Raw genomic sequence first — 19023 nt, 5'->3', positions numbered from 1 at the left:
GAGAACTGAAAGGCTGATTTATTAAATACCGATCTGAGAATTTTTCTTTTGATAAATTAGTCCCTAATTGCATCTGAAGAGATTACATTTGCAATAAATTTGAGTTTGTAATATAAAAAATCTGTATAACAAATTAAATCATTTCCACCTTTGGACTTCAATCTCTCAAGTCTCTCAACTTGGACCCTGATAAAAATAAATTGTTACCCGACATAGGCTAACCTTTGTCCTTTTGTCAATGTGGTCAGTTTGTGACTCCCTATAGTTAATGCAAGGCGTCACGTACCAACTTGCAAAATAAAGTAGGTGAAACTTATTATTCAGGTAAATATGAGTTAAAGGGGCATAGTTACAATACTATACTGTGCACTATACAAAAAAAAAGCCCTTTCTTTTTGCTCTTGAGAAAGCGTAGCGATATCACACGTTACGCGTCGAGTTTAAAAACACGAGTCTGCTAATGGGATGTTATTCTGATATGCCTTTTTAACAACGTATGCTTGTGAGTAACCAATGTTGTTTTAATTCCTTCATTGTATTAAATGGTGCTACATTATTGTATCCTCTTTTCACTTATTTGAAGAGGAGCCTGTTTGATCCAACAGAATTTAGTTTGATGACCGATTGATATTTGGCAGTGTTGCTGTTAGGTCTGGTAAGTGAGTATTCTTACCAAACCACGCGGGTGTTGGGTATCACCTGCACTTTGTACATCAATATTGATTATACACGGTACACAAGAAGTTTATTATTAATAAAAGCAATTTGCACTGTTGTTTGTAATATTATTCTGTTTTATTTTTTACGTGGTTCCACCATATTTCACATGAACATATTCTGACTTTTTTTGCACTTTGCGCAATGCATTGTACATTATGCAAATAGCAACAGGCCTGGGTGCTCTGTTTCAGTGTGCAGAGACTGGCAATTCCCTTAACTAATGCAGTGCTAACTGCGTTAGTCAGTGCTGTATTGGTGAGGGGGGGGGGCAAGTAGGATTCTCCCCTACCTGCCTCCATTTTGTAAGTTAAACAGAGGTGCAAGGTAGGGTGCAGCAGGAAGTGCAGCCTTCATCAGGCCCCTTTTATCTGCTGCTCACTGCAGGGAGCAGCAACCCCATGGGTGCTAATGCTCTCAAAGTAAGCATCAAGGGACTCCCTCAAAGGGCAAGGGCACACAGACCTCTACAGGTGTTTCTTATAGACGCAGAAGAAAGCTTGTGTGGAGCTAATCAGAGTGCATATCAACATGAAAATGCATACATATCCGATCCACATAGCTCCACACAGGCCCACCCACATCTATAAAAACCACCTGCGGAGGAAAGCGGTCAATCCGCTTAGAGTGCCCTTGCCCTTACATTTGTGGCCCCAGGGTTGCTAAAGCTTTCCCACAATATTGACTTGTGTGACATAATACAAAATCTGATTTAATTCTTATTTTTACAACTTAACTATCTTAAAGATATATAAAAGGATAATGGATTTAAAAAGACATGCTAATAGTATTCTGTACAGTCCTTCCAAATAATAAATTAATCTAAGCGCAGCTGCAAATGTTGGTGCTGTTACAGAACATCTAACACTTTATAAATACATGTTTTTACTTTACTTTAATTGAACTATCATCGTTGGTATCTTTTTGGAGTACCTGTCCAAGGTTTTGGGATATGGTTAATCTGCCCCCAAACCCAACGTTTCAACTGCTGAGTTCTACTGCTTGCACTTTTGATGGATAACATGTTTATATGCATGCCGTTACAGAGAAACTATGATAAATGAACAACACTAAGCTTCAGAATTTTGCTTCTTGTTCTGGTTATTTTTCCCAACTAAAGTCTCTGAGCACATATATTGCAATATAATCAGCAGGCAGGAGATGTACTGTATATTGCTATTGTTTAGATTTGTTTGATTCCTGAAAAAAAAAATAAAAAAACAAAGCAATACAGCGGGGAGTTCAACATATGTTTTCCATGTATCCAGATAGGTTTATCCAAGTCTGGATTTGTGGAAATGGCCAATGGTGCCATGCTGCTCAGCTGCATTTGTCTCTCAAGCACAGGGAATTGGGTGCAGGTAGAAAAAAAAACTAAAAAGCAGATGGGTGTGCATGCTCAATAGGGGGGTGGGGCTATGTTGGGTTGTAGGATGGGTGACATGAGTTGGGGGTGGCCTAGGGGCGCAAATACTAAGTGAATACTTACATATATATTACAGTGGTACTGTAATGTAAAAGCAATTGGTTACAAAGTGACCACAAGCCGTGCATGGGGTTGCCGTCTGGCCGGTAAAATACCAGCCAAGGCCAGGGACGGTATTACAAATTTACAGGCAATGTACTTGCCGTTACATCTGTAATAACTATGCAATCTGCCTCTAAACCACCCCTTTATCGCCCTTCTTGCTTTCATACTTACCAGATCTCCAGCTTAACAATGCAACTCTTTTCTCTCTACATCCCTTGACATCACTGCCTGCTCCTTATAGACCCAGACCCAACCAGTAAAGAAATTCTTAAAAGATGGCAACCCTAGCTTTGCAATTTTGGAACCACTGGTCTATGGCATAGAAACAAATATGATCGTTCCCCCCCTTATAAATGCACATGTGCAGCAAAGGGATATTCACTCTGTAATCTGCATCCTAATTAAACACATTACTTTTTTCCTGGAAAAATCACAGAGCAAAAAACAATTAATGGATTCTTAGGGGCTGATTTACTTACCCACGAACGGGTCGAAATGAGTCCGATTGCGTTTTTTTCGTAATGATCGGTATTTTGCGATTTTTTCGTATGTGCGATTTTTTCGGATTATTTACGAATTTTTCGTTACCAATACGATTTTTGCATAAAAACGCGAGTTTTTCGTATCCATTATGAAAGTTGCGTAAAAAGTTGCGCATTTTTCGTAGCGTTAAAACTTACGCGAAAAGTTGCGCATTTTTCGTAGCGTTAAAACTTACGCGAAACTTTGCACCTTTTAAGTTTTAACGCTACGAAAAATGCGCAACTTTTCGCGTAAGTTTTAACGCTACGAAAAATGCGCAACTTTTTACGCAACTTTCGTAATGGATACGAAAAACTCGCGTTTTTACGCAAAAATCGTATTGGTAACGAAAAATTCGTAAAGAATCCGAAAAAATCGCTAAACATACGAAAAAATCGCAAAATGTTCGTTTTCAAGTCGGAACTTTTCCAATTCGGGTCGGATTCGTGGGTTAGTAAATCAGCCCCTTAGTATAGCTACCATTAGTCATGGTAGATGTTCAATGCAAGAGCATCACAGTTATCTCCCCAAAACAAAGACACGTGCATTTGTCATGGATTCTTATTATTGCCATGGGTATACATGTAATGGGTAATAATAAATCATCATTTCCTTATTTAAAGATATTTTTGAGGAAAAAATTCTGTGTACCATACATGAAAGGGAAACTAAGTGAAACATAGGCTCTACTAAAAAAGGGGGATGGTATCTGTGTTTAAGGTTAACAACTGCGACAGTAAATTGATTAATGTTATACTGACACGCGAATAATATGGGACTTTAGTGTATAATATTGAGTTGAGCTGTTTATTTTCAGAGCTAATAATGTTTTGGGGGATTTTGAATGTTCTGTTTTTAGATTTTCATTATACTCTCTTTTAGAATTAAGCAAATTAATCTGAAATCTAAATCGTATGTGATTTTAGGTTGTTGAGCTGCCAAAGCAACTTTTCCTTTTATTTTTATTTGTATTGAAACTCTTAACAGAAGATTAACATGGAGTGACACAGTAATTCATTATGACAATATAATTTCACAAGGAGAGATAAAATAGTAATAAAAGAAAATTATCATCATCAAGAAATGAACAAAAACATTGTTTTCTGCTACTCTGTTTTTCAATCTCAAGTAATAGCATATTTAGGAATAGCTCACAAAGAATACAAAGAAATAAAGTCACATAGATAAATATCACATTGTTCCATTTATTTTTTATTTAATCTCAATTATTTTACTAAACTGGGAAATAATAAATTAAAGTTGCTTGAAATCGGAGACAATTTTCGTTGACTTCTATAGAAACTCGTCAGCTGACTTTTTTCATGCATGTTTTCACTTTTTTCTGTAATATATCACAAGTGTTTTTTAAAAATATATTCTCAAATACATTTGCAGCTGCCTATTTTTACCACATTTTTTCTGAAATTGTGGAAAAGGCAAACTCAAATATTGATAAATATGTCCCTTTGTTAACTCTGAATCTGATTTTCTATGAAAGTAACGTGGGTGGTTTGAGAAGGTATGGGATTTAAGGAATAGGAAGAGGTAGGTAAGAAGACAAAACTTTATAACATGAAGGATAATACTCCCAAAACTTACCAAAACTTACCAAACCCTGGTAAAATCCAGCAGAGATCTAGTTGTTCATAAAAGTATATAACAGCTCTTGTGTGTGTTGGGACCATAATGTTGTATGTTTGTTCTCTGTATATTTTGTTGTTGTTCTTTTTGTACAGGTATAGGATCCGTTATCCAGAAACCCTTTATCGAGAAAGTTCCACGTTATAGAAAGCAATATGCCATAGATTCCATTGTATTCAAGTAATTAAAACTTTTAAAAATAATTACCTTTTCATTGAAATAATAAAACAATACCTTGTACTTTTTCCCAAATAAGATATAATTAATTCTCATGGGAGGGAAAACAATTCTATTGGGTTTATTCAATTTTTAAATGATTTTTAATAGACTTAGGGGCACATTTACTAACCCACGAACGGGCCGAATGCGTCCGATTGCGTTTTTTTCGTAATGATCGGTAATTTTGCGATTTTCTTCGGCGTCTTTATGTTTTTTGCGTAAAAACGTGAGTTTTTCGGCGTCTTTACGATTTTTGCGTAAAAACGCGAGTTTTTCGGCGTCTTTACGAAAGTTGCGCAAAGTCGTGATTTTTTCGTAGCGTTAAAACTTGCGTGAAACGTTGCGCCTTTTAAGTTTTAACGCTACGAAAAAGGCGCGACTTTGCGCGCAAGTGTTAACGTTACGAAAAAAACGCGACTTTGCGCAACTTTCGTAAAGACGCCGAAAAACTCGCGTTTTTACGCAAAAATCGTAAAGACGCCGAAAAACTCGCGTTTTTACGCAAAAATCGTAAAGACGCTGAAAAAATCGCAAAAAATACGAAAAAGTCGCAAAATGTTCGTTTCCAATCGGAATTTTTCCAATTCGGATTCGAAATCGTGTCTTAGTAAATCAGCCCCTTAAAGTATGGCGATCCAGATTATGGAAAGACCTTTTATCCAGAAAACCCCAGGTACTGGTCATTCTGGAGAATGGTCCTATACCTGTATTAGATATTTTACAGTATGTTAAAGCTTTGTAGAGAAATAAAAAAATGGGTTTCCGCAACATTGATCATTTGTTAAAAACTTCAGTCTTGTAAAAACCTCAGCATCAGGTATTCTAATGCTACAGAGTTTTTTTATGAAACCAAAATAAAGATTGAAGTTTTTAACCAACTATCGGTGTTGAGGTACCCTCTGTTTTTCTTCTCTTCTAATCCGATAATGTTTGGAACTCCCAAATATACCACACCTGATTATTGCTTTGAGGTTGCCAATCCGGTTTCACGGAGGTGTGGCGAGTTGGAGAGATTATTGCTACTTTCTGTTATGAGACTAAAGCTTTGTGATATGATTCGAAAGTCATTTTCCTAGAAACTCTATTTTTTCAAGCTTTTGCAAAAGAAAAATTCGTCAGATAACTGCCACATATGTTAGTTTAAAATTTAAAGGTGATCTCCATTCAAAAACTGTTTTTGCATAATTAAAGAAAATGTACTTCTAAACAAATTTCCAATATCCATTAATACAATTCCTTTTACTGTGTTTAAAGTTATTTGTAAATAAAATTGCTATTAAAGAAGTGTTTGTCACAAGGAAGCCTTGGGAAATATAGGTTAGCTGGTGGTACAACGCAGAGTAAGGAAGATCCTGGTCTGGGGCAATTATTTTCTTATAATGGAGTCTATGGGAGATGGCCTTTCCATAATTCAGAACTTTCTGGATAACGGGTTTCTGGATAATGGATTCCATACCTGTACTTGTTTATAAAATCACAAAATATGATGACTAATTAGTAGTATTGTACAACAGTTTTCTTTGGTAAGAGGCAGTTATTTACTAAAATACATGTTCAAGTTCCAGATTATGATAAAATGATAATGGCATCCTTAGAGATTAGTGAGGCTCATGAGCAGTCTGGGGGCCATAGAAATCTTTTGGAGGGCCGCATTCGGACAGCCCTGTGTTAGCATATTTGGAACACCCAGCATTTGTTATACAATGTTATACATTTGGCAACAATTTTGGATAACACTGCCTTTGTAGCATAGGTTTATAAAAGGTATATCTATTTAGTTGCCAGCAAAGAATTAAAAAAAAAGGTTTACATTCCTTCCTGAAAGCTAATAATATAAAGTATAATAGTAGGTTGGCTTAAAGATTTGTATTGGCTGCAGTGGGACATAAGTTTTTCATGAGAACTCTTAATTTTGAGGCTTGTTTGTATATATTACCAAAGGCAGGATGAAGCTATTTAGTAATTAGTCAGTCACAATAATTGGTACAATTAACATAAAGGTTGAGATGTAACAGATATATTTATTTGCCATGTACCACGGAAATACGTTTCCCTTAGACTTTATTTTCTTGAGATACTACCTTCTCTTTAATAAAGGGCTTGCTAAGTGCTGTTGTTAATTAGGAAAGCGCAAGCAGTAAAGTGTCACATTGTAATAACAATGACTTGGTACCTTCGATATACACAAGGGCTAGTGTGTTAAGCCAGCTGCTTAATAGGCCACACACACAACTCTGTAAGGGGTCATTGAGCCTTCGCCAGCTAAACTGCTGCCACCTAAGCAAACATTGTCCTAAAAGCTATAGGTTATTTCTTGATCTTACTTGATGTGCAACTGTATTTATCCAAGCATACAATCAAATCTTCCCCAAGTAGTTGACCCCTGTAAAGCCATGAGATTTTGTTTCAACATATAGAATTACTGGTATCTGAATGAAAAGCAAGAAAAAGTTTGTTACAGGGAACAATTAGTTTGTTTCACTTTAGCTCAATCAAATAAAGCAACAGTAATTACCAAAAAAGTGTTGTACATCACAGCTCAATACTTATGGCCATTCTACAAGTCAGCTATGAGCATGGAGTAAAAGCACATTGCTGTAGTAACAAGTTTCGTTGGTGATATAAGTTAAATATTGTTACTGACTAAACCCAGAAACCTTCTCTAGTACTGCAGGATATCCTGTAACTACCACCTACATTTAAGTCTTCAATCTACACATTTACAATATTTTTTTATAGCCACATTTTTTTTTAGTGCTTGGACAAAGAGTAGCAGAGCCAGAAGAAAGACTGATCATGCAAACTGAAATAAGCATTATTACAGCACAGGTGGGTGGGTGGGCTTGCGGGCCAGTAGGGCAAACACAGTAAACAGGGTAGAGGCCTGTATAAGCAAGCCAGAGTCCTCAATGAAGTGCAAAGGGGTTAGGCAGTACTTTCAGTTACAGGTCATCACAGGGGGTAAGACTAAAGGCAAGGGACGGGCGGCGTTGAAATAAGATTCTCCTGATGAATAATGCACAGCAACTGATCCCAGATTAGCAGAGCTAGGGCAGTCAAGGGACACAGCCTGCATAGTTAGATTCTCTATATGTGAAAGCCCAATATATTCAGCCTGCTTTATTACTGTAAACGAAATGTCAGGGAAACCCCAAACACGAGGCCTTTGATTTAAGCCCAAGAGCTGGCTGCACATCACATTCTTCAGGTTGCTCAGATGATGTTTGTGCTCCTCGATCAGGGTTTAAGGCCACCGTAGGAACTTTACTGTTGAGCTACTTCAGTGCTTCTTTGGCCTTTGAACTTATGCCCAAGCAAAATGAAAACAGGTTCTTTTGCTGTATTTTGCTTCAAACAGCCTCCTGTTCCTGCCCTAATTCAGTGCTACCATTCCCAAAATTATCAGGTGCAAGTAAAATCTATTGCATCGCTTTCTTATTGTACTAATTAGACATATGGGGCTTATCCTTTTCACTATGTATAGCCAAACCTGGAATTCAGTTTTTATTAAAAGAAAAGAAAGGCAAATCTGACAGTCACAAGTGTGTTTTTTATACAGGTGTGGGAACTGTTATCTCGAAACCCACTATAAAGAAAGTCATTTACCATAGACTCCATTTTAGTCAAATTATTCAACATTTGAAAACATATTTCCTTTTTCTACTTATTTATAAAACAGTACCTTGTACTTTATCTCAGCTAAGATCTAATGAAACCTTATTGGAGGCAAAACAATCTAAAGTATGGAGATCCAAATTACGGAAATACCCCTTATGCGGAAAAACCCAAAGTGCCAAGCATTCTGGATAACCATTCCCATACCTGTATTATGACATAAAAAATGGAAACCTCTTTCCAATATATAGTGATACTTTAAGATTCAGTGGTTTAAAGGGCATCTCAAAATGTAATTGCAGTTGGAAGCAGTGTTTGTTTATTCATTTCTGTTCTCTAGTTCTGACTCTTGAAATAGTATAGCAAATGTCAGTTCTCTTCCATTTCTGGTAATCAACTGGGTTGTGCTTTATTGTTTTTAAAACCAGAACTAGCAGTGCAGGGAATCTAAACAGTTGGACAGATAGTGCTAACATTAAAACCATTAAAAAACCTAATAAATGTACTGTGTATGTTGAAAAGTTGCTTGTTAAATAAAAGTACATTTTCTTTTATTTTGCAAAGACCAGTTTTGCCACCCTACATAGACCCTAGAGTCTATGGCACTAACATACTGCTACAGCTTGATAGTATGTTTCTGGTTCCCTTTTAATGTATGCTGTGTTCACTGGCAAGATGCATGGCACAGAAAGTAATAATGAGAAACATAGTTTATATGTAATAGTAGTGCTTTAAGTACTTTCTTACTCAGTGGCGGAACCTACTACTCCCAGGCCCCCTGTATAGAGGAAGCCGACCTGGTCCCCTCCATGGCTGCTGGGTCTGCTTCCTCTATAGTTACACCACTGTGATTACACATGTTTTTAATTCAGGCCCTTTGCATGGAATACAGTTTAATTTCTTTAATTATGGTTAAAGTAAATGACACACATAGTTGATTGTAATCTAAGTTTAAATCAAAGTTCAGCAAAGATACTGATTGATTAATGGCTGAATTTTTAATTGATGTTTTTTTGTTTGTTTGTTGTTACCAAGGGATAACCATTTTTACCACCCAAAAAAGAAAAAAAAAGACAGAGCTAAAGGTATAATCATTTGGCGGAGGAGGGGGGTGGTTTACAATATTAGGCATCCCCCAGTAATTATAAATGCTTACCTGATATCCCAAGCTGTTGCTCCTGCTAAAAACAGCACTGGCCTGGGGTATTTCTGTAAAAGCTAATTGTTGCCATCTTCTTTGGCTTCTTTAGTCTTTTTGTTCCATTCCGGGCAGGGGAATGCCAGCTTTTTCACTGTACTGTCCAAGCCCAAAGAAAAAAATGAAAAGTATTGCAGCAAATGAGCAACTGCAGAATAAGGAGCACTGGCCCAGGGTACCATATAAGAGATGACTTACATTTTACACCCCCCCCCGCCCCAAGTGATTATAATATTAGTTCCCCTTTAAAAGGGAATTCAACTTGAGTTTAAGTATCAGGGCTTATGCTGAACACACTTTTGTCTGCTTATTTAAGAGAAAAGTATGTTTTTGTTTTATCTTAAATTAAATAGCTAAAAGCTACTTCATGTTTCTCACTTAAAACAGCTGTATATAGAACTTCTGCATATGTGTATGCAATAACAGTCTCAGCAGAGGGATAAAGGGAGGGACTTGTTTATACATAGCTCATTATATCTAGTTAAACTAACTCAGATATTTACAGTCCATTTAGTAATGGTGAAAACAAAATAATGCTCAGATAAAAAAGGAAATATGTTTTTTTTCTTGAATTAAAAGAATAGGCAGAATGTATTTTCAGCATAATATATTTTTATATTGTTCATGTTGGAAAAAGGTGTAAATATTGTTATGATTTTATCTATTTAGTGCCAACATATTCTGCAGCACTGCAGCATTTGACTAATATTATTCATTATTAACGAGTCCCTATCACACACATGAACAACGAATGGTCTAATTTTTCATGAGCCAATTACCCTGCCTGTATGTTTTTAGATTGTAGAAGAAATCAGAGTACCCATGCAGCCAAAGTTAGAACAAACAGATGCCTTGCCTTCCAAAGCTCTTTTCCATTCTATAAAGATTCATTATGGCTCAGAAAAAAATCATTAAGGCCCCATTTACTTGCAACGATTTTAACACAATGCATGTTATTTTTCAGAGCTTAATGATTTCTGTACCACCAAGCTATAATACTCCTTAGCACAGAGTGTAGTTCAACTTCACAAGGCAGGAAAACACATTTTGTGGACCTGACACATTAATCAAAGGGATGAATCTGAGAGTTCAATAAAATACTTTCCTTACTGTCAGAATCTTTCCTCAGTTTGAATTTGAATAAATCTGCACACATAATATATTTATTATGTGAGTGTGTGTCAGTCATTAGAGTGTCTGCGCTCAATATATATATATATATATATAATTTTTATTTTATAATACACACATTTTACTTAGTCATGTGATACAAATGATATCACTAAGCACCAAATATAACTGATGACATCATTAAGCAACAGCAATTATAACTGATGACTTTACTAAGCCTTGTTTATAAGAACATAATTTTCATACATGCCACGCACAGGATGTCTTATCTGGAAAATTCCTTTATCCAGAAAGATTTTAATGACAGGAATGTCAACCCATTCTTGAGTTAGTTTAAAGCAAATAATACTGTTTCTTACATTTCTCATCCTCTAGAAAACCCTTAATGATGATGACTGTTAAACATGAATGTTCAACTTTTCAGACAATTTGGGGGTTAGAAGTCTCTCCTTTTTTGTCCTGAATAGGATTAAATTCTAAAATACTTTTTTTCAAATAGAGGGACATTAAAGGAGAAGGAAAGGTAAAATCACTTGGGAGGGTATCAAATTCTAGGCACTCCCCAGTAATTATTATTGCTTACCTTATACCCTGGGTTGTTGCTCTTGTTAGGAGAAAGCTGCACCAGCCTGGGGTAGCTGCGAAAGTACAATCCTCTTTCCTCCGTGGTAGAGTGAAAAAGCTTTTCACTCTACTACGCATGCAAAAGTGGCATGAAGACAGGATGAGGATTGTTCTCTCATAGCAACCCCGGGCTGGTGCAGTTTCCTCCTAACACGAGCACCAACCTGGGGTATAAGGTAAGCGATTACAATCACTGGGGGTGCCTAACATTATAGCACCCCCGGTGATTGTACCTTTCTTTCTCCTTTAAAAGGCTGAGAGAGAAGCTAAGGACTTTGTTTCTTTAAACAGAGATGTCACCTCATGTGAAAATTAAAACAATAGGAAAAAAAGAAAGCCAACTGCAATGTCAGAATTCACTTAGGTTTGCAAGTAAAAGAGCTGTTTATTATTCCCATGACAAGTCTCAACAGGAAACCTCCTGATAATGGTGATTGTTGCAAAAGAGCATCTGGAAAACAGGCTTACGCTTGGAAAGTTTTCCAAGCCTGGTAACTGCAGACCGTTAAACAAACGAAGATTTGAAATCTGCTTTTTGTCCAGGTTTTGAGTAAAACTGTAATTAGCAGTTTCAGATATTGCAGAAACTTTGTATATTACTGTCTCAAAATTCAATTTCATGTGGTTCATACCATTTTTTCTATTATACTGGTCCATATACATTTGTATCTGAGAAATTTTAGCATTTCTAGTACAGTACATAACAATCCTCTGAAATACAATTATGACGACTGTAGTGTGCTAAGGTAGATATGTGATTTTAAACAGTTACTTTTGTTTTGGTAATTATCAGAATATATACATTTAAGGCAGTGGCACACTGGGTGTATTGATCACTATAGTCAACTCTATGATTGTCAAAAAACCTCTTTGGCAGCTTCTTCCCATTCAGTTGAGTTGAAAATGTTTTGCTGTGGCACAAAACTATCTTGTGGGAGCTTTGAAATCCGTGTTTCTTGTTAAAATTAATAGTAAAGTGTTACTTTTATTGTTTAACATGGTCCAAATACTTTTAAATATTATATGTATGCAACTGCAGGTGTGCATTAAGTCATTATTGTCTCAAATTACAAGCTAAACTCACCTTTAAACTACTGCTTGCTTAAATATTTCCTACTTTTTTTTCTAAATTGGGGGGTGTGGTTTACTAAGCATAGCTGTCCAATCAAATGTTTCAAACTCACATTTCTTGGAAATTATTCAAAGGGGACTGTAATTCCCATGTGGAGAGTTTAGTGTTGTTGGTGGAGGAAGTCAAATAGTGTTAGAAAAATAGCAAAAATATGGCAAAGAAAGCAGTGTTGAGATACAATTCCTTACAGAACTCTTGTCAATTTTTATGCCCTAATGCAAGTAATCAAACAGAACATCGCAATGTCGCACTGAGCCAGCATGTTTAGAAAATAAGTTATTGAGGCTTGTCCTTAAAAGGGTTAAGTCAATAACTTGACAAAGGCTTTATGTAATAGGCACTGAGGTCAGAAAAGGAATGTATTCTGAGCATGAGTCAATACTTACAGAAGTAAGGATATTTAAGTATGTAGATATACATTGGTACTTTTCAACAAAGCAGTCTGTATTGCATTCAAGAACCTAGGAAGTGAGTATCGGAGAGGACCATCGTGATCAATGTACTGAATGTGCTAGTGGCCCATCCAAGCATCTACAAAAATGAGTAAATAAAGTTCAGTCCATTATTTGTGCCTACTGTATCTCTCTTTAAGTAGTGATTTAGAATTACATAATAAGGACCTTTAAAAACAGCAAAGTATATTAACACAAGAGAACAAAAGAGATTGCCTAGAACATTGGGTATCACATATTAAAACAATCTGAGAACATTCAAAATTGAATAGACCATTCCCAATCACAGGAAAAGAGTAGAGATGGAAATAATTGTAAGTTATTTTATACTAATGCTATCACCATCAAGAATTAAATGCTCTGCCAAGTTAAGCAGTTTTTCCCAGCAGTCACTTATGTGCCTGGCACTAAAGAACAGATACCCATTAAGATTTGTAAAGAATATACAGTAGTATAAATACACATGCCTAAAAATATCATACAGTTCCCATTACACAAGTCAGTGGGGTCCAAGACAGCATCGCTTGCACTGTATTTTAACTTTTTAAGAACCAGACAATTTTCACACTTCATTTGCTTTAAATGTTGGGCGGTCTTTCAACATTTTGTGCTTTTTCAGTTCAGAGGCATTTGCTAAGGGAAAGCTTTTAGTTTACTCATAAATGATTTTTTGAGGACAACAACAGCTTTCTAAATATGCCTGAACTTCTACAGCAAATTATATGTCCATAAATACCTGAAACTAGGAAAAAATTATATATCTTTACAATTACATGTAAGGACCCAAAAATGTAATAAATATATAAACATTTCTGACATTTTTACATATTGTCACTACTGCAAACATACTGATTCTTATTATTTGTCATAAAAACCCTAAAGCAGTACAACTATGGTATCTGTTATCTGGAAACCCATTATCCAGAAAGCTCCGAATTACAGATAGGCCATCTCCCATAGACTCAATTTTAATCAAATAATTCAAATTTTTAAAATTGATTCCCATTTTCTCTGTTATCATAAAACAGTACCTTGTACTTGATGCCAACTAAAGGTCCCCATACACACGGAGATCCGCTCGCTTGGCAAGATCGTCAAGCGAGCGGATCTGCACCCGATATCCCCACCTACGGGTAGGCGATATCGGGGAGCGTGTAGTTAAAAGAATAAATAATCAACGAGCCGATGCGGTCCCCGATCTGACTGAATTTTCTAACCTGGCCGATCGATATCTTCCCAATTTCAGGCCAGATATCGGTTGGCCAGGCCCCTTGTTTCTGCCCCTACACGGGCAGATAAGCTGCCGAATCGGTCGAAGGGACCGATATCGGCAGCTACAATCTTAAACCTTAAAATACAATAAATCTTTCTTGGAGGCAAAACAATCCTATTGGGTTTAATTAATGTTTGAATGATTTTTTATTAGACAAAGTATGGAGATCAAAATTACAGAACGACCCCAAGGTCCCAAGCATTCTGGATAACAGGTCCGATTCTTGAAAATTAGATCTTCTGAAGTATTAAATACAAAAATAAGAAACTACAGATCTACAGTAGTTGTCCTAGGCAATCAAACAACATTCAAGACAGTAAAGAGAAAATGAAGAAAGTATGTATGTGTGTCTGTGTAAACTTGCCAGAGTTGTTTACTGTGTGTTTTTAATAGTGAGTCAATATCCCCTTTTTAAAAGACTGTAGGGGATATTTAGTCCTGTGTACAACATATTAATACAGCATGACATTAGTTCATAGATAAAAAAATATAAATTTTAGTGTATTCCCAATACAAGGTTCTGACCTTCAGAGTCATACACAACAGTTATATATTCAGATACTCACTTCAATAAAACAAAACTTTAGCTTACAGTATATTCCTATTATTAAGAATTCCTCAGTCAGGTGGCTAAAAACAGTTTGTTCCCACTAGAATACAAAAAGGAGGTATGTATAGAAAGATACAGGCGTAAGTGCTGCATATTTAAGACACTTAAGATATTCGGTGGTCGTCCGACTGTGCTTTAAAATGTGGCATTGATGAGGTGAAGAAATTCCTTATCATTCAGGAAGACATTGCAAGTTTAAGAGGGTATCAGATATATCCTTTGTGAATCTTGGAGGAAGCAAAAGGTTATCAGAAAACAATGATTACTGCTTAACAATATTCAAGTAGTTCAGTTTTAAGCTGATTGCTATTTTCTATACTTTCTACTTAATATACATAACCGTAATTGATGTGTATCTTTGTATCCAGTTGGATATTCCTTTAGAAATTCATTTTTTTTACATAAAAAAGCAATATTGCTGATGTGCTATTTCCAAAGGACACAGCAAAACACCAGCTGCCATAATGCACCGCTAACTTATTTTTAGTTAGATTAGAACATCTCGCACAATTCTAACCTTGTAAGTCCTTGGTTCACTTGTATCTTTTTAATTGCAGAAGTTCTAGGGCAATAAAATAATTGGCAGTTCCAAAAATGATATAGATTAATTACATTACATGGAAATTAGGTAAACTATTCAACTAATGAATCTTTATAAGAAATTGGGAAATAGTAAAAGCTTTGCTTTTGCTCAAGTACAAGTCATACAGAGATTTGGATCAGCTTTGAAAAGATCCACTGGTATTTCTTCTGTATTTTTGTAGGGTTCAGGTTCCCATGAAGAAGGACTAAACCTTGAAAATTAAAATGGCTGTAAATGCCATATTTTATATTTTTTTGTACTACACCAGCCTAAAGCTCAGGTAAGTGACAGCAGCACAGAGCATGTGCAGGGAATCAGCAGAAAAAAAGATGATGAGCTACTGGGGGCACCTTTGGAGGCACAGACCTTGTGGTCGTCTTGGGCTGGTACAGAAGCCAAAACATAATGTACAACATTTCTGCCCTTTCTGCCCTACTTCTTTAGTTAAGCTTTAGTTCTTTAAGAACCCAGCCACCCCTCTACTAAAGGAATGACTTATCACATGTGTTACATCTAGACTTTTGAAATAATTTAGACTTTGATAAAACATTGTAGGGCATCCTTGAGTTTCCAGAGACTTACACATATCTGAATTCTATATAAAAACAGAAAAAAATCATCCCTCTCCCCATTTATTTGGACAATCTAGTGGTAGCATGGATACATCGGTGCTGTGTAATCAAATCAGTTTGATTTTTATTTATGCCTCTTGGAAGGAACAAAAAATAATGCTTTAATTGTAAGAAAGAATGTTTATTTAACTAAATTATACAGATTTTTATCCACCTTTTTGTATTGCTTACTTTCTTTATATAATTAATTCCAGTGGTTTTGAAGTTATTTGTAAAAGTATTTTCTGCTGAAAGAAGTATTTGTTTATCCCTTTGTGTTCTATGGGTCTGCCTCTTAAAACAATGTAACCAGAGTTACTCCTTCGGGTTTTTCAATAAGCTCTTAGTCAGTGCCACGAGTGCAGAAAATGGGGATGTAAACCCTGCTGTACTGCACTCCTCAATCAAACTTTACTCAGTTGTTGCTGGACTAGAAGCCCCAGAATAAGGTAACATATAATAAAGGTTGAGGCATGCTGGCAGCTGTAGTCCAGCAACATCAGGGTTGCATTCTTAAAGCAATAAAACTTCCAAAACATTTCCCAAAATCTCCTTGGACAACGACTGCTTTAAAAAGAGAAAAACCCTCCAATAAGAATCCCAGCTGCTCTGTTTAAATCTGGCTCCATGTTCTTTAATTCTGCAACTGCAGTTGGAAGCTTTAAGCACAGTTTCCCAGTACTCAACAAATCTGTCCTTTATCCCCATGTCTGATTGCAGTGTAATATAATAAGGGAAAAAATTACATCATTATTTCTATATGTAAGATATCAGCAAGATGCCTCTGGCAATCAGCATGGTTACTGGTCAATTCTTTTGCATTTATAATTAAGTTTTTAATCAGTAGAATTCTCATTGGTAAATTTTTATGCTTGTATAATTATGTTTTTTGGTAATTTCTATAGCAAAACTAGTAGACACAGTGGAACGGTGTTATAGTTGGGTTTACAACCTCTTTAATACACAGACAGATACAACTTTTAATAGCAGTTACATTTTTAAATAACTTTAAAACTATTGAAAACGTGTCATTAGCTGGTACTGGAAGGGTTCTGAGAATTATATGTTATTTCACTATGCAAAAAAATTTTTTAGGGTGGAGTACCCCTTTAACACTTCTAAGAATAACGAGTTAACCTGTTTTGATGTTATGTGGGAAACCTAATGGTATTTAACTTGCCAAACAGTTAACTGTGTAAACTGTGCTTAGACTGAAAGTCCCCCTTTTGGTCTGTGCTTCAATTTGCAACCACTTGATGATCGAAAATTTATGAATGCTCACATCTGGTAAACATATCCGCAATGCTGATAATGGGATATTGGCTGCCTCTACATATTAGCAGGTTATTAAATATTCTCTATGGGATCAGGGAGGAATAAAAGAGAAACTCAGAGGAATGGATAAGGAGAATGATTTATAAAAAATTGGACTAAAGACATAAAAGTAGCAGAATTAAAGACAAACTGTTGATGATTTGATTATTTAGATAGTACACAAATTAAGACAGTAGAAATAAAGGTTTACTTATTAAAAAACAAGAGATTGAAATGAGTAAACAATTGATGTTGTCTAGAGAGAAGAATTATTGGGTATACAACTGTTACAAAACAATATTACTGATCGAAAATGGGGTGTGGACTTAACTGAATTTTTGTAATTTTAAATCAGTAATTTTATTTATAAAAAACTATGAAATAGCTCTGCTGTAACATGGTTCTCTTCCTTTTCTCCAATCAAACTTTCCAGCATCTTAACCTATTAAACTTTCTGATCATTCCTATAGGGATGATTGGTGAAAGTCGAAGCTCACCAGTTGATAAATACACTATTAGAGGAGAAGGAAAGTATATTTGGCATTTTACTAGCAATAGATTCACCACATTAGTGCCACCTAGAATGCTATATTTATTCTGCTGAAAGCTTTATCATACTTGAATAAAGAGCCTAAGTTTTCTCTGTTTGTTTAAGATTGCAGCTGCCATTTTAGCTTGGTGTTCATAGCTTCTTGCAGCTCTAGCCCTTATAGCTCAGATTACACATTCCTAAGGGTGGGGGGAGTGAGTTTTATGAATTCTTATGGGAGGGGGGGCAGGAGAAGGGAGAGAGGAGAGAGCTGCACACCAAATAACATGTTTACAAAAAAGGTGACTAGAAATCCTGTGTTTCTTTTGATAGAGGAGGACTCTGTGAGTACTTATAGCTGTATTTACATAGACCTTTCTGATAAAGCTTATTTAGTTTTTACCTTTTTTTTTTGTTTAAATATCCCATAGGAATGAGTAGAAGGTGGGTGAATTTTCTGTCATGAGCTCTAGTCAAGTTATGAAAAATCTGCCCCTTAGTCTTGTAATATGTAATTGAAAGGGGCAGATTTAACATTTCTCATTTTTTTCCTTTGAAAAAATTTGAACTGAAAAAGTCTGTGTGGGAAAAAGTCACAGAAAAGTCGCAAAACTCCAAATTTATCAACTTGTCACATAAAACCTGTACTTTTTCAAATTGTCACACAAAAAACGTCAAAAATCTCTAAAGTTTTTAAGCAAAGAAGGATCTTCCAGGGAAGGAAAGGGACATCTTCCATTGGATTTTACATAATCTTGCCAAGATTTTTAGCCATTTTGTCACATAGTAAATCTCAAAAAAATTGTGACTTTTTTTCTGCAACTTTTAGTGCTAAAAAATCCGAATTGGGAAATAAAATCAAAGCATTAGTAAATGCCCCCCTAAAAAAACCCAATGGGATTGTTTTGCCTATAATAAGGATTACTTAGTAAGGATATCTTAGTTGGGATCAAGTACAATGTATTGTTTTGCTATTACAAAGAAAAAGGACATGTTTCAAAACATCATCTTTTACCAATATTGTAATGATGGATTGACTGGAAATGAACAGATATTGTTTGTTGTTACCAGGTGAAATGGAAGTTTGTAACCTGCCTGTAACAATCATATCCACCGCACAATAATATGCATTAAAATCATTTACTCAACACATGAATAGGTAATTGGGCAAAAACATTTCGGAATGTATGTGAAAAGTCTGTTAAAATTTCACAAGTTATCCGTTAAATTTCTATGAAAAAATCATACTTTGCGCAAAGAATACGAACATTTCAGAATTCGTTAACGCTTTGGTTACACTTTCCTCTGGACTGTCTTTTCA

At 35.7% G+C, this 19023-nt stretch overlaps 1 protein-coding gene across 2 annotated transcripts in view; it reads left to right on the top strand.

The window, feature by feature from the left end:
* xrcc4 (X-ray repair complementing defective repair in Chinese hamster cells 4) overlaps positions 1-19023 on the top strand; it is a 151971-nt gene that overhangs the window by 27692 nt on the left and 105256 nt on the right. The window lies entirely within an intron of this gene.

The sequence above is a fragment of the Xenopus tropicalis genome, chromosome 1 (genome assembly GCF_000004195.4).
Source record: "Xenopus tropicalis strain Nigerian chromosome 1, UCB_Xtro_10.0, whole genome shotgun sequence".
Classification (NCBI taxonomy): domain Eukaryota; kingdom Metazoa; phylum Chordata; class Amphibia; order Anura; family Pipidae; genus Xenopus; species Xenopus tropicalis.
This window is presented reverse-complemented; position numbering and strand designations above follow the sequence as displayed.